Below are 25,877 nucleotides of genomic sequence, written 5' to 3'. Positions count from 1 at the left end.
TACCTTGTAAATCTAGCAGTTGCAACAGTTTTAGTTCAGGGCTGACTCTGTTTGATGTAAGCAGTACACAGCCAATACATGGGGAGGTAAAGGTTATGAAAGTTGCCTGGCATCAATGCTACCATATGTATGTGCATAGGAGGAAGGTTTTAGGCTCTTAGGTGGTGAGTGAGTGTGTTATGTGTTATCTCTTAGCTAGTGTAAGGGCATATTGAGCACACTTACATTTGCCTACACCCACAGTGGCTGCTAGTTCCCCCTCTGACTCATTTGCATGTGGCTGTGGTGAACTAGGCATTGGTGCTGGGATGTGTGCTCCTTCCCCTTGTTGATCCCACTGAAGCTATTTTCTCAAGATGATGTTATGTAGCATGGTGTGTATTGTGAATATTTCATTATATGTCCATGGACTGTTGGCAGGGCTCCCCCAGATGTATCTAGGCACTAGAGTTGTGTCTTCAGCAGCCCAAACACCTGATGTATGATATTTCTTGTTTGAGCATGCGCCTCATTATGGCGTTCTTCAGCAGGTGTGTGTACATTTCTGATGGGTGCCAGCCACAGTTCCAGTGCATAACCTGCATCTCCCAGTAAATGACCCTGTGGGATATCCCCCCTAGCAAACATCTAATACAGTTGGGAGGTGAGCCTCATATGTGAGTTTTGTTAACTGCCAGGGTGGCCAGCACACATGTTCAAAATGATTCCCTTGGCATTAAACATGACTTAGCAGTTAATAGAATGGAAGCTTTTCTTTTAACATAGAGCCTTCCCTCTTCCCTGGGAGGTGCCTTAATTTTTATATGTGTGTAATTTATGGCACCCAGTACATCAGGGCAGTGTGCTACAGGGTAGAACTCCTACATATGTCTGGCCCTATCCTCAGGAGTACAGGGAAAATATATGTGGTCTCTGGCATGTTGGAGCATAGCATTCAAGAACTGATGGAAGATCCTAGATGCTGATGCCTGTGACACCCCCAGCATATCCCCTGTTGGTCTCTGAAAGGTACCTGTAGCTCAGATTCTAAGTGCTACACATACCTTTGTCTCCACTGGGATGGGTTCTCCTTTGATTTTCCCTGACTCTGAGTTGAGGACGACAGAGGTTGCAGAGATTCTGTAGTGTCTCTCTATCCACCATGTAGTGCTCTATAATTTCCACATCATGTAGGTTGTGACAAGCTACCCAGGGTCTGAAAAGTCTTCTCCTTCATACCCGTGGTCTGTTAGCAGAAGCAGTGGCATAGACTTCAGCCTGTTGCACATACACATGAATTAAAGCAACAACAGCCCCTAACATTGTTTCTGCATAGACTCCTTTCCATGGCTGTATTCCAATAGGTTTTTTAATTTGCAGGGAAAACCAGTACTGAGTCTACATAGTAGCTTTATAGCTTATTGAATAGCACCTCCATTTTGGATTGGTTGATTAGCATACAAGTTCAGCTGATTATACTGTAATTTTTCATGCCATGGTGTTTTACCTTGTTTGCGAGGTGGTGCACACTGGTTATTGACTCCAAAACAGTTCTCTACCATGTGCGTGTCACACCGTGATGCCCACACAGTGTAAACGGACCATGTAGGCTTTATTGAATCTGGCTGATTGTGTTTATATTTAGTTATGTATACGTTTTATTTTTTTTAATTTTTAAGACATATATAAGCACAAATTGACATACGTTTTTGGGGGGTTATGTTGTAGATATTTACTGTTCCATAATTTATCATTTTTTCTGTGTTTGGTGATGTTTCTGATGTATTTTTAAAATTTGCAGCTTCTTGTTATGGAGTTTCATTTTTTTTTTTTTGCTCACTGTCTGTTTTATTATTAGTATTATCTGCATTTATTGTATTTTTTGGTGTTTGATGTTATGATCCAGAGATTATTTTCCCCCATGTTTTGAATTCATCTAGTGATAGGAGCATAGTAATGTTTCACTTTTATGCCCTGTGATGCTCATTATTTTTCATGCTTCCATTCCTGATTGTGAAAGCAAGGCTACTGCAGTTGCTCTTAAGAGTGATGTATATATCTTTTTGATAGATTTGCTAGTTTGCAAATTTCTGGAAGCATTTTGAAAGGTAATTTATTCCCATTGGTTGTGTAGTGCACCACATTTCCATTTTGTTCAGTATATCCTGAGGCAGTCTGTTGGGGTGTAGAAACAATGCTGCTGTATTAGGTGGCATTTTTTGAAGGTATTTTTCGAAACTTTTTATATGACATAATGGGTCTGTGGGGTTTTCATACATGAATCCTCTAAGTAATTGTTTTGTAAGGTTATAATGTTCTGCATGATTTTTGGTGAGTTCATTCAATTTTTTTGTTATGAATAGTGTGCCATCTTCAATGTTTTTTTTTTATTCTGAAACTATATTGTGTGAGGCATCTTACTCCATTTCCACATCTTGCAAAGTGTAGCTGGATATCAAGCCAGACTTTTCTGATAAGTCCATCTGTTGTATTTGAGGAAAGTACTTGGCTGTTTCTCAGTTGTTATTTCTTCTATTGTTAGTGAGTTGTGGTGTTCTGATGTATTTTCCTTGTGTTCTGTATTTTTTATTTACTGATTTAAATACATTATTAGCATTTGTTAGACGTGTCTTTGTAATTATGTTAAATTTTCTGTTGAATGGGGGGTTGTTGAATCCTGCACGTATGGTTATAAATGCACTTATAACATATTAGTTTCCACGTGTTTTGTACTCTAGTGTAGAATTCCCTTAGTATGGAGTTTAAGTTCTCTGTTGTAATAGTGTGCAAGTCTATAATGTATTTTTTTTTGTTTTTGCCAGTTTTGAAATATGTTTATAGCTCACTTTATTTTCTTGCACTTGTTTTTCTTTTTCTATTTCTACTATTTCTATTTCTTCAGGTGTTTTTTCTGTGTGTCTTTTGTTGGTTTGTTGTTTTCTATTAATTTTCTGAATTGTATGGGTAATCATATTGTCCTGCTTTCTCTGGGAATTGTTATGTTTTTGTACTTCCTGTTCTTGCTCTTACAGTATTTTCTTGTTTGTTGAAGGATGAGCTATGTCGGGTATGTTGTCAAATATTTCTTGTAGTTCAGTATCACTTATTAGATCCAAGTTCAGTTCCATGTTTTCTTTGCTTTATTTTGTTTCTCCACTACATTTTAGTATTTCAGTACGAGTTTGAGCAGTTTTGTCATAAGTGTATTTTTGTTTTATACTGTATACATTATATTTCTTTTTTTTTTTTTAAGTATTTGTTCAGTTTATCCAAAACAGGCACAGTTTTTAGAGTGTCCAATCAGCATGCTCATTTTGGAATATTAATTAGTTGGGAGTCTCTGAGTAGCTTGGTTTATTTTATAATTTTTTTCATAAATGTTTGTCTGTATTTGTAAAGAAACTGGTACTTTTCGTTGCTCATTTAACTACTGTGAAAGACCAGGGAAACAGCAGTAGTTTCTGAATAATTTCATGCGAGCAAAAAACAAAGAAGATTGAACACAAAACTCTTGGAACATAATGAGTATGTGCAGAGAAGTTATTGTTTATAAAGAAAAAAATATGGTTTCAGCAACAGACAATGATGCTTCTCTTAGTTCCTTAGTGCTTGACGGTGCATCACTGTTTTGTGTGTTGTACATAGGGAAGGTGCTTGTAAGATACTGTGTCAGCTGCAATAATCAGCATATAAGAAAAATCAAAAAATCAGCTAGATTTTCAATTTCCTTTTTTTTTTTTTTTTTTTTTTTTTTTGATTGTACCTGATTTTTCTCAGCTGACTTAGTAACTTACAAATACTTTCTGCATCTAGAAGATGGTTTGTTGATTGTAAGAGTTCGGTTCTTAGATTTTCTTTTCTATATAATGACAGGAAAGTGCAGCCACTTCATGATACTTTAGCGGGCAGATTTTGCTGTTGGTATTTGCTCTATTTATAATGGGTACACTGGTTGGGCTGACCAATCAGTGTACTCATATTTGAATATACATTGTTTTCCATTGTATAATTCATATTATCTAACAATGTTTGAAAAAGTAGTTCAGAGTGTTTCTGAAGGTTTAAACTATTTTCCTGGGTGACTGAATAATCATCAATAACTGAAGTGCATAATATATATTTTGCCTTTAATGGACTAATTCCAGTTTTTCAGTTTTCTCATTATTTCTGGCTCATACATTTTAGAAGATTTCTGCAGCTAAAGCAGATCAGATTGTAATTTTTCCATAAATTTAATCAGTTTTGGACTTTGATATTTAATGTACTTCACCCTTTTTTAAATTGCATTAGAGCACATTACTTTAACTTGCTAGACTTGTATAACAATGAGGTGAGACGACAACAGTTAATATTATTTATCTATCTTGGTGTTAACCTGTTCAAAAAAGAAAAAGGAGAACTGGTCTTGGCTTGACTAGATTGTTTCATTATATTAGTCATTCTCTCATCAGAAATATGTCTCTGACTTGGCAGCTATGAAAATGTTTAACAGAGCCTTTTAAGATCTTCTAAAGCCATAAGAAGTTGACCTTCATAAGCTCCTAATGACCATCCAACTTCATAGAAAGTGGTAACTGAAGTTTTAATTAGCCAGTTGCCACACCTCCATCTTGGACTCTAGGTAAGCCTTCCCTACAATGCACACTATGTGGGATTTCTGCCGCAACTTATTGATTTAGTTCTCAAATGTTTACTATGAAGACACTGCATCTGCATTTAAACATGCATGCATAGAGCAAGAGGGAGAAATATCATCATCCTAGTTTGTACTGCTGATGCAACTGATTCCTTCCAGATGCTTTTATCCAACAACTCTTTGCACTCCTCTGCCATCCTCCTCGCCTTATTCTTATTATCCCAATCACTTTTAAAAGACTCATTAATTTTACATCACACCACAAACTTAGCAAGTTCATTCTGGATATTTCTCTTCCTTTCAAGAAAACAGTAAAAAAAAAGTCCAGTCTGAAATTAAGGACTTCCTTATGAATGCTATGTCTTTGCTACTTCCACATCATACCTCCTCATATGTATTCTTCCACATACCATTCTAACTGCCTTATCTACCCACAAACTGTCTCTTTTCTATCCTTGGATCAAATGAAAATAAAGCTAGACTTTTCATTCACGGTTTGCACTTTTTACCTTCTAAACACCTAATTATCCTGATTATCCTAGGCTTTACAACCTCCATAATCAGCTTAATGTCCCCATCTTTATACAGCCTTCAGACTTGTGTACAGTGCTTAAAGTGTGGCCTAATCTGAGGTGTGTATAATGGCATAATTTCCCCATCATCTCTAAAATCATTCCCTCATGACTTACCCCCATATTCCTGTTAGTTTCAAACACAGAATACATTTTACTCTCTGATTGTACAGTATCATAACTACCATATTCCTATGTCTTGTTATACATAACAATTTTATTAGACTTGGACAATTTCTTTTCATATTGTTTATTTGATATTGTAGATAACAGCACACTAAAATCCACTTCCATCCCTATAATATGTTTTTGCCACTTGTATCTCATATTTCAAACATGGATTCTCATATCACAAGTTCAGTACCTTGCAAGTGCCAATATCCATTAATCAAGCCTACCAATCCCCAGAAATCACTGATACCCCATCTCCCACACTGCCACCTAATTTAATATCATCCATATGTAGATTTAGCCTACCTCCACACTCCCTAAGCAAATTCTGACAATTACACATTGTATTGTATAGTCATGGTTCAAGTATCAGTCCCACTAAACACCATCAGTCATTAATCCTCCCCTTCGTCACCCAAATACAAATTTGAAAATGTCTGTCCTCTTACACTTCTTCTGCAGTGTTCTGTGATGCAGAAACCCAAATACAATAATTCCATCACATTACCCATATCCAGCTCAGCAGTCATCAAACCACAAATTTATATCAGACTAGTATGGCATAACATTAATATATGTTCAAGCCAAAAATTATTTTGTAGTTATTTTAATTTAAAAATGCAACAAATGGTGGCCAAGATGGCTAACTGACAGTAGCAACTGGTGAAAGCTCTGTGAGTGAAATATTTTCCCTGACATAAAATATAATAAAAAAAGAACTAAAATTGGGAGATACTTGTTAGCTAATTTTATTCACTAATAGAGAAAACATTTATAGCTTCAAGTTCTTCAAAAGCTTTTATTTTCCTGTCAGAATGTCAACTGCTTGGTTAAGAGACAAGAGACTTCAACATGAGCCACTCAAGAAAAGGTACAAAGGACTGTTATGTTAAAGACATCCAAACATAATACATAGAGTGCAGGAAATATGATTTAAAATGAACAAGCTGGATACCAAAATAAAAAGTTTCAGAGAAGAGTCCAGAAAGAAGATGGCACATTTAGAAATTCTTATGAAACAACAAAGTACACAAATCAGCATTATGGAAGAAGCTTTAAATGATCATGAAGGGAAAAAAATTGGCTCATAAATAACATTGATGATTTAGAAAATAGAGATAAGATAACATTAGAATTTATGGTATACCTGAAAAGTTTGAGGGAGACAATATAATAAACTTTGTAACAACCTGGCTACATAAAACATTACATATTCTTGAAACTTTATCCTTTGGAATTGAAAGAGCACTTAGATCCCAGAGAGCATCTTTGAAAGAAAACTCACCACCATGTTCAATTATAGTTAAGTTTACGTCCAGCTTAGAAAAAGATCAAATATTAAAAACAGCATGGTCCAGACCACCTTTTTAAATAGGCAAATATGTAATCAGATTTGATTATGATTATTACATTAATGTAATGAGTAATAGAAAATCATGTTTACCACTCATAAAAGAACTTAAAAAGAACAATATTAAAATCACTTAGTTTCCTGCAAATATTAAATTATTTCTTTCTGAAGGAACTAAAATATTTGGCACACTGAGGAGGCATCCACTTTTGTTAACAAAAATAAAATTCTTAATAGTACTGAAGAAATGGATTGGAATAGTATATTCCTCAAGAGGCTGAATGAGTTGAATTTCTGGAAAACTGCTTTTAAAAGTAAAAAGCTAAAAAATAGGAGACTTAGAAACAATGGATTTATCCTTTAAGTAAAAGGTTTGTATTGGACTTTAAGCTTCAAAACACATGCAAGTATGTGTTTATATTTTAAGCTAAAACATTTTTCATGATAATGTATATATAGTTTTACTGTTTTACTATAGTTAATGTGAAAGACTTTCATTTAACTAAACTTATAAATGTATTCTAAATGTTAAAAAATATTTCTTGCAAAAGAACGCCGTTAAATTATAAGTAAGAAAATTAGTAACCAAAACTATACAAGTTAAGAATTTTAAACTTTGCTTAGTATGTGCAGTGCTAGGTTATCTGTATGTCTGATCTAAGTAATATGTTAAATAGAAATGTTGAAGTGCTGATAATTTTGTTTTCTTTGTTCCTGTGTAACACATTCTGTTCACTGGTCATTTATGAAGCAATTGCTTGAAAAAGCACAAAAACAAAAGAATGTTCCAGTTGTGTGAAAATGCTTGATTCTTGATTGCCTGGCTTCCTGCCTGCTCCTTGAGCTGTTTTGAAGAAAATCTAGCTAAAGGTTCACCACTGATGTCTGTGAAAACAGGATGGAATGTCCTTTTTCTTTTTTTCCAAGTATATATGTGAGAAATCTACTCAAAATAACATTTTTTAAAAATACATATTTATGATAGACATGCATGAATGGGCGTGCCTTCGTTGAAGGTTGGGTGTCGAGCTGGCACCTCAGCACCGTAAAAATCTACTGCCAATCATTAGCGGACTGGAGTTCCACTGTGGCAACCCCTAACCAGGAAAAGCCGAAAGAAGAACAACAACATTTAGAAGTGAAGAAATGGTAAAACAAAAGCTATAGTAATGTTTTATATGAGCTGTTACTGACATAATTTGCTTACATTTTGCTGAATGTTAATAGCTTATGCTCTAGCATTATTAACTAACTGTACAGAATAATGGAAAGAGGTAAAGTGAGATGTTTGTTACTAATTAGAACAGTTTAAAAGAATTAAAAAGAATGAGAAACTTGCAGAAGAAATTAGCTGCTTTGTGCTGTGAGTTGTCATTTTCACATGCTGCAATCATATTCTAATGTCAGAATGTGAAAATTCGATCAGAGCAGCACTTTACAATGGTGAAATTTAACAAGCAGAAATTCTTTTATATATATATCCAGAGGTAAGGCAAGTACTACCACCCTGTGGTAGTACTTGCCTTACTTTTGGAGTTACTATTTGGATTTTTTAGCAGTACTTTCAGTGGAGGAGTCCTTTACTTTTTTTTTTCTTTTATATATAGTCAAGACCACTTGTAATATTAGAACTAATAAGAAGAGTAAACATCTTATGAATGATATCCAAATGCACAAGGAAAAAGTATCTACTATCTACTATTCAAAATTAATAAAAGAGCAGTATCAGTAAATTAAGAAATATACACAAACACTGTAACCACTAATATAGAGCCAATGATTAAGTAGCTCTTTGATGGGAGATTTTAGGAATACAAGCTATACAGAATAAAGTAGAATAGTAGTTGGCAAATAAGACTAAAACATATATTCAAATAACAAACTGCTTATAAGAAAGATATGCATTACATATACCTGCATATGGCAGTAATATGAATATACAAGATCTCATGGAATTTGCATAGAAAATCATACAAAACTTTTAAAAATATCCAGAAAGCTGAACTTTGAAACTTTTTGCATATTGCATGTTATAGGATTCATTAAAAGTACATAAAATAACTCATTTCATAAGTCAGAGCTGAAATTTGAGCGTTATATTGCTGAATCAGTACATCCATTTTGATAGAAAGTAAAGTAAAGTAGATTTTTCAATATGTTTGAACCTGGGAAGGGAGAATAGGATTTGAATTATGCACATTGTAACTTCTGAATACAAGATTGACTGCATTTTTTACTCCATAGAAATAAGCCATTTTTTAAATATTTTTGATATTTATCATATTAGGAGTGTTACACAATTTTAAGATACAGACACTTGTACTTTTAAAATTAATTCAAGGCGTTTGTTAGATCTATAAATTTTAGTAAGATAAATATATATGTACATTGATTTTCCTTTTATATTTAGTTTAGTATGATAAAGGCATCTGTAAACTTACAGACAACAGGTAATCGTATTTCTTCTATCCCACTCTGTTCTATTTATTTATTTAGAGATTTAGTTATAATCATGTTGAATGAGTGAATAAGTTAGGAATATTTAATGGATAATTTGCATTATTATTACATAAATAGGTTAATAGTACACTATTTGTTGTATTTAAATTTTGTGAATGGAAGAGGATTATTAAACTTTTATGTAGTAATGGGGGAATAGTTTTAAATGGCAATATATATAACCAAATCAATAGTCTCTTAATATGTTTAACTTATATATAATATTATACTAATTACTTCCAAGTCAGGAAAGCTTTTGTCTATTTTTTTATTTATTTAGTTATTTGCATTTGTTTACCAGGAAGTCCACTGGGCCATTATGAGCCCATTTTCAGTGGAGACCCAGGGAGAAATGCACCACAAATAACATAAACATACAAATGTATTCATACTAAATGAGTACATTTCAAGACCATATACAACAAAGGTAACATTTAACAAGAGGTTGAATTACTGGTAAGATAACAAACTGACAGAAGTAAAAATCAAAGGTAAATAGATTGACATTTCACAGATGTTTCTGGCAGTTCTGTAGCAAGACTATCACCTGGTACTGATGCATAGTACATATTAAATATCAATATCCACATTAAGCAGAGGCAGTTAGGTTTTGAAAGGTGGAGGGAAGGTGCAGGTGCAATTCCTGATAGAAGATAGGTAGAGACGTTTTGAAAGAGGCAGGGTTTTCAGTATTTCTAATGATTAATGGTAGGGCATTCCAATTTTTGGCTTTCAAACAAGAGTATAGAAGCTGCTGACTGGCAGGGTCATTTTTTGTACTAGCAAAAGGTGATGATTTTCTGATATAAGATGCCTCCTTGAATAGCAGTAACTAAATATCAAGCTAAGAGAAGGACAGACTGATAATTTAAAGATAGTGTGCAGTTGCAGGTAGGTGAGGTAGTAAGGTAGTTCCAGCCAGTTCAAACAGTGAAAAGTGGTGCAATGATGAGTAGAGCATCTGGTGTTTGTAGCAAATTTGGTGATTTTGTTACAAGTCTCAAGTTTAGCTTTTAGGGAGGACTGCGTATTAGTAAACAGAGGAGCACCATATAAGAGAGAGGGTAATAGGTAAGTGGAAGCTATGACTTGTTTTGTGGAGGGGTTAAGGAAGTGTTTATGCCTGCAGAAGATTCCTAGCTTTTGGTGAGTTTTTGCTGATAATATGCTGTGTTTGCAAGTCAAATTTTAAGTGTTCGTCTATAATTACTCCTAACAGTTTAGTGTAGGGAACAACCTCACTTGCTGTGTTACTTTGAGAAAGTATAGTGAAGTGGGCTTTGTTTAAGGGGTTTAACTTCTTAGGGGTGAATAGCATGAGCTTGGTTTTATTTGGGTTAAGGGATAGGGAATTATTATACATCTAGGTCACAGTAGAGGTAAAGGCAATTGAGTTATATGTTGCAGAACAGGTATGGAATTGGCATATATATAAATATATATATATATATATATATATATATATATATATATATATATATATATGTATATATATATATTACATATATATATATATATATATATATATATATATATATATATATATATATATAAAATAGTCACATCATCTGTGTATTGAATAAGTGATCCTTGATCTAGTGAAGAATGAAAACTTTTGATGAAAATGCTGAATCGAAGGGGCCCCAGTATGGAGCCTTGAGGGACTCCACTAGAGGTGTTAAGATATGGAGAGATGGAATGTTGCCATTTAAACATCATGTTGTCTATCTGCAAAGTAGCTTGAGAACCAGTTGAGAGAGAAGGGGGAAAGGCTGATTCTAGAGAGTTGGGTTACAAGTAAGGGGTAAGAGACAGTGTCAAATGCATTTGAGAGGTCTAGGAATAGGAAGGAGATAATTTTATCAGAGTCTCAAGTTCTATTAATTGTGTTCATAAAAGATATGAGGACAGTTGTGGTGCTATGGCCTAGCCTGGCCTAAATCCATGTTGTGTGGGAGATAGGACTTGGTTGTGAAGTAGAAAGTTTAGAATTTTAATATGTATATATTTTTCCAAGATCTTTGAGATAAGAGAGAGAATGGCTATTGATCTGAAGTTTGAGATCTCAGTATTGTTGCCATCTTTGTGAAGAGGAAGAATAAATATTTTTTTCCAGATTTTGGGGACATAAGATTCTTGGATGGGTCTGTTTAGAAGTACAGCTGTAGGGGAGCCAATAGCTTCGTCTGCAGTTTTAGGAATTGTTGAACTTTTAAGTATTGGTAGGTAGATAGTATAATAGTTGGTCTATTCGATATGCAAACTAAGAACTTTGGTATCTATGGTAGGGTGTATTCTATTAATAATATATACAGTTACAGTTGTAGAATTGTTTCCATTTTTACTTATGAGTTTTAGTAGTTTAGCTGCAGAAAGGAAGAATTAAAATATGTGGAATGTTAAGATAGTGTTTGAGGAATATATTAGCAACTTATATACAATTAAATTAATATGATGGATACATGTGTCATATATTTTAAAAGACTTTTTTTAACTACACAGTATGGATAGTTTTAATCTATCATCTATTAATATAAATGGATTAAATAATGGTAAAAAAAGGAAATCATTAATGACACATCTAAAATTAAATAGTTTTTTACAAGAGACTCCATTTATAGATAAACAAATACAATATTGAAATAAAAGAAGTAAATGATAACATTTTGTAACCCAAGTTAACAAAAAGAGTAGAGGAACTGCTATATTTTGGAGAAAATATATGCAATGCCTTAGATCATAGAATCCATTAATGTTCCTGAAGGAATGTATAAATTTGCAATACCTAAATATAATAGCAAACTCTATACACTATCCAACCTTTTCTGGATTTGAATAGGTGCAAGAGTGGCTAAAGATCACTTCAACTTACTAGAAATAAGTAGTTTAATTTTACAAGGGGTTTTAACTGCACATCTAGGATAGAAGATACAAGTGAACAGAAGAAAGCTAAAATTCTGGAATCAGCTAAAGCACTAAAATGGATTAGTAATAATAGTTTAGTTGATTTAATAGTAAAAAACAGAAGATAAGTAATTGTTCTTCACTCATTTTTATGCACATGGGACACAAACTAGAAGTGATAGGATCTATGCCTCGATAGATTTACTCATAGTGAATTATTTTTAAAACTATTCCTTGACCTTTATCTGATTATAGTGCACTAAGCATTAATATATTAATGGATATAAGGAGTTTTCAGATTTATAGAATCCCAGTATATATGATAAAATTAAAAGAATTTAAGAGTTAGCTTAAGGAACAAATAGAGAATTTGTTATCTTTGAATGGTAATTATCAGTTTAGTAAAGTCATACTATGGAACACCTTAAAAATACATATCAGAGAGAGAATGGAAAGATGGGCTAGCAATACAATTAAAGAGTGTCATAAACAGTTGGTAGAAATACAAGATGAAATGCACAAAGTGAGATATGAACAATAAATATATGAGATAATTCTGAAGTCATTAAAACATTGACAAAATATTAAGCAGTTCTAAGGCATAAAGTAGAGATAGCTTTAGAAAAAATAAAATTGCAAAATTATATGATGACTTCAGTTAGCTAACCTATCTAGATTTGTTGAAGTAAGATGTTAAACAAAAAGGCACACATCAGTAAATCCATAATCCTCACACAAATAAGCTTATTTCAGACATAGAGGACATGCTTAATATTTTTTTTTATAAATTCCATGAGGATCTTAAGATAAAAATAACAATCCTGGTGTTTACAAAATTAACAACTATTTAAAGTAAAATATTACTAATAAACAAATATCTCTGTTGAATAAGCCTATTATCCTAATATAAATTAAAGAAATTAAAAGGGGGTAAAGCTCTAGGATTATGGAATTATATAGTGTGCTTCTATTAAATATTTTAGAATTACTGAGTGCTGTTATCAGGATAATTTCACCTATACTTAACCAAGGAAAGGATAATTAGTTTCCTCATATAGACCTATTTCATTAGTAAATGTAGACTATAAAATATTTACTTCCATCTTCACTACAAGACCAAGAGCAATAGTAGATTAATAAAGATAATGTAACTATCTTAGAATTAGCTAAATGAACAAACAAGAAATTGGCCCCGGTTAGCTCAGATATTGAAAGAACTTTTGATCCTGTACATTGGAACTACATGTATAAAACTTTAGAAGTCTTTGCATTTCCGAAACAATTTATTGTAATTTAAAAAAAAAAAACATGTATAGAAGCTCCAAAGCATATGGTAAAATTGGATCTTACATTTCTCAAGGATTCATTTTAAACAAAGGCACAAAGCAAGGGTGTCCTTGGTCTATCATATTTGCATTTGTTATTGTACCCTTAGCTAATAGTATAAGCAGCAATGAAAAATTGATGGAGTCTCTTTTAACAAGGATTGTTGAGCTAAACTATAGCTTTTTGTGATGATATTTTACTAACTATGGGAGATTTAAATTATTCAATCAAAGAAATAGATGAGGAAATTGCAAAGTTTTAAGAAGTATTGCTGATGAAATTTAATACCAAAATTGGAACTTTAGTGTTAAATCAATTACTAGATACTATGTATAATGATAAATTGGGAAGAAAAAGAATTAAAATATTTAGGAATAAAAAGATGGTAGTAAGATTATCAATAAATTTCAAAAAATAATTGAGGAAGTGTTATTTATAAAAAACTGGAATTCATTTTTTTTTAAATTTTGAGAATAGGTTAGTACTTATTAAAATAGTTATATTACCCCTATTTATTATATATATATATATATATATATAGAGAGAGAGAGAGAGAGAGAGAGAGGGAGATGTATATTGATCTACTACAGTAGATTGAATTAATACAACACGAAAATTGAAATACTCAAGGTAAAAAAAAAATAATCGAAACCCATGATACTGAAAAAGCAGTTGTAGATGTTAGACACTACTCCTGACACCTTATATACACTTATAAAAATATACATAAAATCATCCTCCTTGCTTCCTAAAAATAAACTATTAATTTAAAGTGTACAATGTATTCTACAGAAATTGCCATTTACCACATAATTTAAAGGCATACAACTGCATATTAAACTTTTCATTTAACATCTTCAAAACTGTTACTTTAGTTTTAGTGAAGTGCTTACAATCATAATTCCTTTTATGGTTTAGCAAAAGTTCAAAATGATTACACTTCCATAAAACAATCATGCTGTTACTGCTGTACCTCTAAACTTATCTGCAGCTTTATAATTACATACCTGCTATTTAAAAATATTAAAACTCCTTTCAAGCTATGTTTATATGCTGCCACAAATATTTGAGTTTTTAAAACGTATTACTATTAATACCGCCAAAAGTGTCGGTTACGTGCTACGTAATATTAGCCATAAAGTTTATCTTATACATTTAACAAAGTACTTAAGTGCATGCTAATGCACAGCAATACTAGAGTAAAGGAAGAATAACTCATAATTCAACCTTGCAAGCTTTGATTTTTTAAATTATCAGTACTTTAAACTTTAATTTTTTTTATCTCGGGTATTTAAATTTCGATTTTATCTTAATTCAATCTATTAAAGTATATATATATATTTATATATATATATATATATATATATATATATTGCATTTAATAGCTTTAATACCTTGTTATGTATATGTAGTTTGATTGCTTTTATATGAATGCAAATTTGCCTATGTCACAAGTGATAATTCAATAAAGATGTTTGGAAAAAAAAGGGGGTTATGTTCTGATCATTGTTCTTTAGATAGATCAATAATACCAATTAATGTTCCTCTTCCTTCTTTTGGCAGCTTCTAGAAAAGTTATTACAAAAAAATTGAAATCCAACTCAGTTCCTGTGTTCAAATAATTTTTACATAGTATTGTTGTTAATTTTAAAACTAAAAAAGAAGTGATCAGAATAAGATCCGTAAATCATACTAAGACTTTTAGTGGTTATGATAACCTTGAAATGTTGCTATTCAAATACCAAGACTCTTCATCTGTTAATTGTATAAGATTATCTTGATGATTCAATGTATGCCTAACATTGTATAGCAGTATATGATGGTGAATTTCTTCCTGTGCATATGTATTGTAAATATGTTAAATTAATAAAAGGGTTATTTAAAATATTAATAAAAATGCAACAAAGCTTCCCCCAGAATCCATTCCAACCATAGAGGAAAAGCTGACAGATCTATAATCAAGGAAAATAGAAAACTGCAGAAAAAAAGTAGTTTTAAAGACATGGAAATATTTTTTGCAAAAATTGTTGGCAAATTGTGGGCTTCAGTAACCAATTAGATACTCTAATAATTCTTTGTTTTAGGTTTTGCAGCTTGTATTAATCACGCAGACTGCCAGAAGTGTATTAGTCATAGGTATTAATTTGCAGTCTGAATTTTCCTTAAATCAAATGTAGAGTGACTTAAAGAATATCTTAATGCCCGTGTAAGATCAGTGTCAAGCAATGCAACACACGCATTTTATGCAGTCACCTGTGAAATCATTCTCAGACAAGCCCGTTTGCTTGTGTCTGTTTTGGTAAGAAATTTATAAAATCATTTTATAAACTGTTGATATAACTTGAGGCAAAATGGTTTTGATTTAAGAAATTTGAATTAATTGCTAATACTAACAGTGTATATGACCAAAAATGCTAAAAACAATGATAATGGCACAGATTTCTTTAACAATTGGTTGTAAAGGTGGTAATGGCTGTTTCGTTATGTTTATAACCATGCATCTGGATGACTTCAACATATTTGCAATCATTGTTTCAATACATTCAACATTTTAAATCAGCCAAGTCATCTAAACCTCTAACGTAGTTAATAAAATTTTTTGAGGCTGAAGCATTCATAGAAGAGACACTCTCTAAACTATACAAAACAGAAACAGATGTCGCTGCCTCGAAGTGAATGGGGACATTTTCACCTCTTTCATAATTACTACTTAACTCTCTCTCATTAAAAAGTTCTCCAGTTGTTTTGACAATTCATGATAAGAACTCTGACAAAGCCAAGAATGATATAATCATGCTTGAACTAAAACAACTTGAGAAGTTACTTTCTAGACCACTAATTTACTATATACTATATTATTTTATGTTATTCTGCCCTCCATCATAATATTCAAATGTTTTCTGTAATGTTAGCAAACAAGTGAATGTTATAAATTAGTTTTTAAAAGTTGTGGATTTTGTACAGCATCTGACCTAACTCTCCCCAATGAGATGAAAATTGTTGACGCATTTACAGTGTGTCCCTTCCTACAACTTTATGTGTTACTAGGGTCCACTGCCTTCCATGGTAGCATTTACTGCTGCAATTTCCTGGCCAGGTAATACCAAACCCTCATTCTGCAATCCGGTTAGAAAACATAGAGGACTTTGGGATGAAACTACCTTCTCCTGCTTTATATATCCTTTATGCTCTATGTTCTTCCACAATGTGCACTTTTATCAAATGCTCCATATGAGCAGCTACCACCACATATCATGCAATCTACCTCAATCTGAATATTGTCCCCACTCAATTGTAGTAACCAAAGCAGAAGTCTTGTTAAGAATACCCATTTGTTACACCTTTTATCTTGATATATTTATTTCAGAATCTATCTATGCTCTCCCCTCCAAGTTTTAATTACCAAATAATTTATTTTTACTTGTTATCATTGACTCTGGACATTTATCAATCCATTTCATTCATGGCCATTTTTGTAGTACCGCCCCCTCAGTACTCTTCTTCAACTACACAGACCTGTTTACTTCATCATGTTCTCAATCCTACAATACCTTTCCTTCATATCCTTGTAAACTACGTTTTTATAGATCATTTGCTTCTTTTGTTTTACTCCATTCACCGAACCCTTCCTCTAACCAACTTTCCAATTTTTCTAAAATCCAACCATCTGTATTCCCCTTACTAAATCTCCATTGCCGTCCTGTCATATCCCAGTAGTGTGCAAGGCAAGAATATATTCACTATTGTCCAATAAAATGTAATACATAGCAATTCAAATGACAGCACTCTACCCTTTTTTCTTGATGTCTAGGACATTACATGAAGTTAATTAATTCATTTTGCCATGTGTTTTGAGGATATTTTCAGACAAGTAGGTTTCTGGAAAATCTTAAGTAAATTCTGATCCCATTTCCAGGAAAAGAAAAATATCTGCAAACTTGCAAACTCTGAGAAATACTTTCTGTAATGGTGGTTAAAGAAGCTTTCTAGATTTCCCCTATATCATTCTTAGTCTTAAACCTGCATTACTTAAAAACATGCAAACCCCACTCTCATAAAATAAATTGTTTTAAAAAGTTATTTATGAATTTTATAGTCAAGGAAATGCCATTCCTACTACAAAACAATAATAGAAAATGCTGAAAATGATCAGACTATTTGAAACTTAGTAGGAAGTCACCACAGAGATCATCAAACACTTAAATAAAATATTAGACCAATGTGGTTTCCAATTTTGCATTCTCCCTTACTGGAGATCTTGCTATTTCATACTTCCTACCTCTGAGTAACAACCATCATTAAATTTATGGAAGTGCTATGGATAACATGTCAAGAAAGGGAAATGTATGTGTGTTACTGCTCAATATCTGAGTTGTTTGGCTTCTGCTACATACCTACAATCAACTGCATTACTAGCTGAGTTAAGTACAAACTTCCAGTGCTAAAGATTGTACTGCATTTTATTTTTCTGTCTATTTAATTGTTTCATTGAATATTGTGGTCTGTGTCTGTCTGTAGTTATTTATTTTTCTATTTAATTGTTTCATGGAATACTGTGGTCTCTCTCTTTCTGCAGTTAGTTTCCCGCCCGCCCTCTCTATTCTTGTTGTGGTATTAATCTTGGTGGCTTTGGAATTGTCCACCCTTCCTGTACATTTGTGTTTGAACACTCCTCCTGGGTCTATCTTATTTACTCACTCAACCGAGTACAGTGAGATCATATTTTGACTTCAGACACTCCTACAATTCCCATCTGTTCAGCTCTATCCCAGCTCTATTCCAGTCTAGTGTCACTAACTCATTCTACCTAATGCAGAGAGAACATTTGTGAAGAGCAAGCCACTTAGGTCCTTAATTTTGAATTTTCTTCTGTTTCTCCTTTCTCCCTTTCCACTTTACAAAAAAAAAAAAATCCAAGCTTGTTTTCTGCCTTTCCTGTAACTAGTCTAGTCCAGATACAGATTTGTTGCATCCAGGACTGTGTGTAAGCTTTTGAGCCCCCCCCCCCCCATGCCTTTCTGTGTTGAAGGGAAGCCTTCTAGCTTATCAGTGGGAGTGGTAAGCACTAGGTAGCCTATCTACCACAAGAGTGGTTTCTGGCCCAGAAATTGTAGTTTATTGGCCGTTTGGGCAGTTTTTCTATATCTTTCAACTTTCTGGTTTAAAAGCCCATGTTTGCGCTTGTTTCCCACCTTTCCTGTAACTAGTCTAATCCAGATACAGATTTGCTTTGTCCAGGCCTGTTTATAACCTTCTGAGCCCCCCAAGCCTTTCTGTGTTGGAGGGAAGCCTTCTAGCTTATCAGTGGGAGTGGTAAGCACTAGGTAGCCTATCTACCACAAGATCCAGGTACATATTTTATTTATTTATTTATTTATTTGCAGTTGGTTTACCAGGATACCCATTGGGCCATTTGAACCCGTTTTCAATGGAGTCCTGGGGAGAAAAGCTCCAATAGCACTCTAGGTTACAATAGTTTAAAGATTATATTTATACAAGGGTTGCAGTTTTGAGCAAGACATTTACAATTAATACAGCAAACATTGCAAATAATACACACTAGTGATGAGGTTGGAGTTAAAACTGACTGGCAATGGAACATTGCATTGTACAGCTGAGAGGCATTTCTTCTTAGGAACATACAGTTCATAGTTACAGTCTGATTCATTGTTTACAAATCGCATACAAGTAGTAACAGTCTGATGCATTATTTACAACTAACATATAAGTACTGGAATATAAGTATATGGAGAGATGATAGAAGGAGAAAGTTTTTGATGAGAATAAGATCGAAAGAGAAGAGAGAAAGAGAGAGAGAAGGAATCTAAGGCATGGAATGAAGGGAAAAAGGAGTTTGTTTTCCATAGAATGAAGGGAACAGGAGTTTGATATCATTTGTTATGTGGGGAGAGAGCAGGAGCATTCCCATTGGGATATTAGGTGTGAGTGAAGAGATTTTTTGAAAGAGTAATGGTTAGAAGTGGTACGAATGGAAGGTGGTAGGGAGTTCCAGTTCCAGGGATATTCTTAGTTTTAGCACTTAAATTTGCTTATTTGTGCTCAGCACTTGTTCAGAACTTGTTGTTAGCACTAAATAAGCTACAAATTACTACAGCACTCAACCTGCTTCTTTACCTAGAGGAAAACAGTTTTTGTACTTACTTTCCTCACTTGCTTAGAGAAAAACAGCTCTTATACTCACTTTCCTCACTTGTCTAGAGGAAAGTAGTTTTTTATTCAGGCATGTCCAAGGGTCAGCTCCCAGTGTTCTCCCCTGTCTATCTGATGAATCTGGGCATCATGGGGCAATGTAGCAATTGCTTCATGTACACATACAACTCTCTCCTCCTACTACCCATGGTAAAAAATTTCTCCAAAGCCAACTTCATGCTTCTAAAGACAGAAGAGGCAAACGTCATGACACCCATACAGATGGAAATATAAAAAAAGGGAAGCCAGCACCTTGGAAGCATGAAGATTTATTGTAAGAACCAGACCGGTTTCAGCATGTAGCTTTCATCAGTGTTGATGTACCACTGATGAAAGCTACACGCTGAAACCGGTCTGGTTTTTACAATAAATCTTCATGGTTCCAAGGTGCTGGCTTCCCTTTTTTTATGTTTGCTACGGTTTGTCTGGCCCGTGCACCTACCGTACTTGCTAGCCTGCCTCTCTTTGATTCATGCAGATGGACAATAGAGTTACAACTGCTGAATCCTACACAAATGCACACTTACATGAGTGCATGGATTGTGCTATCCCAAACAGAACCAAGATGCTATCCTCCAAAAAAAGAAGAAAATCTGGTGGTCCACTGCCATAAACAAACTCTACAACAGAAGGAAGAAACTGTTGCAAAAGAGAGTAAAATCCCATGAGTGGAGGAGCTCCCTGGTCAGCCTCAGTAAGAAGCTGAGATCCCTTACAAAATCCTCCAAAGCTAGCTACAAAAACAAAATCACCACTGATTCTAAGGGCAACCACAAAGCATTATATAGCTATGTCAAGAATCTCAATGGCAACACCCAGATCTGTTCTGAGTTACAGCACAACGGCACAAAAATTACAGAACCAACTAATATTGCCAACATCTTGGAAGATAGGTTCAGTGCTAACTTTACCCCTCTCTCACCCTTTAAAGGGCCCATATCTATACAGGAAGAATGCAGAGTCCCTGTAATCACATCTATGCAGGTAAAAGCTGCACTCTCTAAAACCAAAAACAAAGCATCCATGGGACCGGACAACATCCCAGCCTGCGTTTTACACAAACTTCAGAACAAACTGGCTCCACACCTAAGCACCTTGTTCAGTCATAGTCTGACATCAGGCTTTGTGCCTACTGAATGGCACACAGCAACAGTTATCCCACTCCACAAAGGGGGAGCCACCAATGATCCTGGGAACTATCGCCCTATTAACCTGACAAGCCTGGTCTGCAAGGCCATGGAACGTATCATCATGGAACTCATAAACAAAGACATTGGTAACCTCCAATCTCTGGACCCCACCCAGTTCGGGTTTGTGAAAGGCAGATCATGCCTTCTGTACCTGACTTCTTTGAGGCAGTCACCAAAGCCGTAGATGAGGGTAAGGTGGTTCACACAGCCTATCTTGACCTTTCCAAGGCTTTCGACACCATCCCCCATTCTGGAATTATAGCTAAACTCACTAAACTAGGTATAAATCCCTACATCACAAGATGGGTTGCCAACTGGCTCACTGACAGAACCCACACTGTAAAAGTTGCAGACTCCAAATCTGACTTCAAACCATTAACAAGTGGAGTACCACAGGGTTGAGTCCTGGGATCTCTCCTGTTTGGTATCTACTTCTCTGAAGTACAGGCTAACACAGAAGGCCTTTGGCTAATGAAGTTCGTAGATGACTGCAAACTAGGAGCCATAGTCAAGTCCTCAAATGATGTGGACATCCTACAGAAGGGCCTCACTGAGACAAATGCCTGGTGGCAGAGGCATGGCCTCAAGCTCAATGCCAAAAAGTGCATTGTCATCCCCTTTGGTAAAAACTTTGTACCCATGAACTACCACATAAACGGCACTCTACTTAATACCAAATGCATGATAAGAGACCTTGGGACCCAGGTGGACAGTAGTCTCTCATTTGATAATCACATCGCTGCAGTAGTCAGGAAATCCTTCTATGTGGCACACCTCATCATAAAAGGGTTCTCATTCAGGAAAAAAGAGGTCATTGTTCCCCTCTACTTGGCACTCATTAGACCCATTATAGAGTACAATGCCCCTTTTGGAATGTACCTCACAATACATCTGCAGCAGCTGGAAAGGCCACAGAAGTACCTCACAAAGAGGATTACTGGCCTCAAACAGATGCCATACATTGACCGTCTCAAAAAACTCCAGCTTTACTCTGTAGCATATCACCTACTCTGAGGAGATCTCTGCCTAACATATAAAGCTATGTCAAACCCAGGGCTGTTGGACATGCTACATCTAAAGAAATCCCAATCCCTCCAAGCTACATGCTCTAGGGACCTAAACCTTGTCACCACAATAAACAGGACATGTTGGAGGGATAAATTCCTGTCCCAGAGACTTCCTATACTCTGGAACAAGCTACCCATCTATGTCAAGCAAAGTTCCTCATTAGCACTCTTCAAGAATAATCTTGATGAGTGGATGGGAAAAAGGAAATACACCCCGAGGATCACTTCTATGGCTCTGCTCGACAGGGGCACAGGAAATTAACTTTCTTGGGTGGCATGAGCCAGGGAACTTTGTTGGCTAGGATTACTTAGGCCCTTGGGCCAATAGCCTAGTACCTACCTATGAACTTATGTGTATAACTGTAGTGGCAAAAGCTTGATGGTTCTCAAATTCAAAAACATTCAACATTTATTTACAATAAAATACATCATGGATAAATGCAAAATATATGTGCTCATGGCAATAAATAAATACTTAGCCTTTACTATGGAGCACAATGACAAAAACATTTACATATTTACACAAGATTTTTAATACAAAGGCTAACTGATGCGAAATATCATGTGGAAATATTTGGGGGAAAATATTTTTTATTGGTAAACAAATGCTTTCAATAGCATAAGTTTGCACCATCATTAAAAAAAAAACAGTTTAACAGTTTGAGAAATATTTATAAAATTAAAAGACTATCAAAGCATTAACCATAATACCTGTATTTTAAAGTGAAGTACAACTGCTAGGGCACTTTCAGTTGAGTGTTGAAACCCTATAAATGTCCTGAAAGTTAATAATGAGTTTGAGAAAGTAGTGACCAGGACAGGAATTATTTGGATCAGTATAACATGTAATATATCATGTAGGAGGATGAAGATCCTCTTCTAACTGCACAATTAAGATGTGGAGGTCTTGTCTAGACTGCTGAGATTAATTATAGAAAACAATCTAAAAAATGTAGAGGAATATGAATTACATAAAAACACGAGACATCACTGAAGAAGTTAAATTTACAAGATAGACAGAGTTTAAATGCCTATAAAATGGAAATATAATATACAAAGAAGCTACACGATTAAATAAATGAATAACAATGAAGTACAGATTAACATTGCAAGATAAAATTATGAATAAAACATTATCATTTCTTCAGACTTGTTTTGAATAGTCTACCACTGAATAATGCTGTTTTAGAACTATTGGGAGGAAATTAAGTCAGCATAGGCAAATACAGTTCAAATCAAGAAGAAAAACAGGCTTCTCCTCTCTTTTCTCCCTGACTATGCATTAAACATTCTACATTAATGTACATTTCCAGTATTTTCAAATACTGACACACTATCCTTGTGAAATGACATTTAAACTCTAATATTTGTATAATGTGTAGCAGCTGATATTCTACAGACCTAATATAATTTCATTAATAAATAAGTGCTAACCAGCTCCACATTTTAGATGGAAGAAGCCACACCAACAACCTAGATAAGTGGGATTCAATTAGTGACCCCAGTTCCAGAGTAAGTCGCTGAGGAAGGAAAAGTATAATGAGGCCAAGTCCAATACCTTTTGGGGGGGGGGTTGCAGGCTTGTGTCCCAGGATGTGTACTCTGTTTCTATATCCTTGGTAGAACTCAAGATGTATGGAAGCATATTTCTTCAAAGGGGGGAGGGTCGCTATGAGGTAACATTATTCAGGAAACTGGGGACCAAACACTCACCTTACCCCTCGGGACATCTGACCTTTGGGGCCTTCCAGGCATGCAGAGGGGGAACAATTGGTCTTAGAAAAGGTAAAACTCTTCTGATGGCTTTTTGGATGATAAGCAGATCTCAGTCATGCTCTGACTTCATAAAGGGAAATAACTGATTTAGGACACCATTCCTTTTCCAACCAAGTATCCTCCTCCACCCCATAAAGATAGATTCCCTAGCATTTGATTGGTCAAAGTTAAATACTAAGGACACGTTTTTTTTTTTAATGTTAGGCTAACTCCTTCAGTTGCGTAATCTGAAGAGCTGAAGTGAAACTGCCACCTTTTAGGCCACACTTATCTTTTTGTGTTTCTCAACACTCTCCCCACTGTCTTTAAACATGCTTTTCCATGATACATTCCAGAGATAGATGGATACAATTTTCCATAATATGCATAATATCTCAGGCTTTCAGCCTTAAAAAAAACATAGACCAAGGTTTTACTGAAAACAATGAACGTAACTCACCACAGTCTTACTATTGGTAAATATTACTCTAATGCTATCTGTTTCTGTTATCTTGCCACTTTTTATCAATCCACGTAACTTTTCTGCCCATGCATACCCTTCACACCTTTGCAAGCAACCAGCTAATAGTCAGTGACTTCACTGAAATCCACATTAATCAAATCCACAGGGTTATTTCTGTTCACCTTATTGGTGACAAAGTCACAGATCAGGATTAGGTTAGCCTAGTATTATCTACCTGATACAAGTTAATACTGGAATTCATTTCACTATTTTCCTGTACCAACCTTTCAAGCCTTAATGTCAGTATCACCACCATCATTTTTCTGTATAATAGTACCCGTTTATTAACCAGTTAGTCCCAATGGACACACAGTCCCTTTTCAGGGGCAACCAGTGAGCAACGCATTGTTAAGTGACTTGCTCAAGGTCACAGAGTGGGGAAATGAGGACTGAGAAAATCAAACCCTATAACACAGGAACTACATCGCATAACCTTTACCCACTGCAATAACCGCCAACAATGATTAATCATATTCAGAAGCTTGTAGTTTATTGGACAACTCATATTACATGCATCAGCTGAAAACCGCTACTATTTATTTTCAGCACTTCATGGCCATACCTTCTCTAAAGGACCAGTTAAGTACCTTTGGTAGAATTTTTGCCTAAAAATCTAACAGTCATTTTCATGTCATTGCTAGGATCCCATGTTATCCCCATGTCTTTTCTTCTTTCTGTCCCTTGAATGCCTTCTCGCCTTTTTCTGTTGTAATTTCTTCATTTCTCCTACATTAGCTGATCTTGTTCTATTCTTTCAGATTAGTACCCTTCAGTTTCCTTCATTAGGGTGGCACAGTGACACACTGGATAGCACTGTCATCTCACAGCAAGAGGTTATCTGGCTTGATTCTCATCTGGGGTGTCTTTTGTGCAGAGTCTGCATGTCCTTCCTGTGGCACGGCAGTTTCTTCCTGATGCTCCAGTTTCTTCCCACATTTCAAAGACATGCAGTAGGTGGGCTGGACACTCTAAACTGGACATAGATGTGTGGTGTGGAAGAACTACAACAGCAGGCTAGTCACCCAGCAGTGTGAACCTTGGATGATTGTCACTGTTGAAGTGACTCCCCAACACCATATGCAAAAATGGGAAAAGGGGCTGTGAATGGATGGAGTTTCCTTCATTAGTGAATACCATTGTAAGATATTTAGAATTATCATTTACTCCTTGATTAACTTGTATTTTCCTATCCCAAGAAAGTTCCTCAGTTTCTGTTTCCACCTTCTTCATATTCCCTACATATCTAAAGAAAGTTGTTTTAATTATTTTCTTCTGTCTCCTAAGCTAACAGTGGTCTTGATGAAAGACTAATAACATTGAATTATACTGCTGTCCACAAGTCAAATCCTTTTCTTTACTGCACCCCAAAATTAATGAAGCATTTTTTAACTTCCCATTTGTCATTTCTGACCCTACCATCAAGCATTTTTTCTTGCCCTATAATATAGTCACCATATACATGCATTCTCAGTCACTGAAAATAAATTACAGCCTACCTCCACCTCCTCATTCAAAATACTTCCTATCATTTGGTAATATTCTATATTGCTAGAAAAGTTTTTTCCACCAACCTTATCTGCTTAACTGACTAGTCAAAATAATATATGGCTATACAAACATTTGGATATATATATATATATATATATATATATATATATATATATATATATATATATATTAGCAGTGAATAACCA

Source organism: Protopterus annectens, chromosome 6.part0, assembly GCF_019279795.1.
Source record: "Protopterus annectens isolate FY-2018-M chromosome 6.part0, PAN1.0, whole genome shotgun sequence".
NCBI classification, from domain to species: Eukaryota; Metazoa; Chordata; order Ceratodontiformes; family Protopteridae; genus Protopterus; species Protopterus annectens.
The sequence above is the reverse complement of the archived record's forward strand: the minus strand, read 5'-3'. Positions refer to the sequence as shown.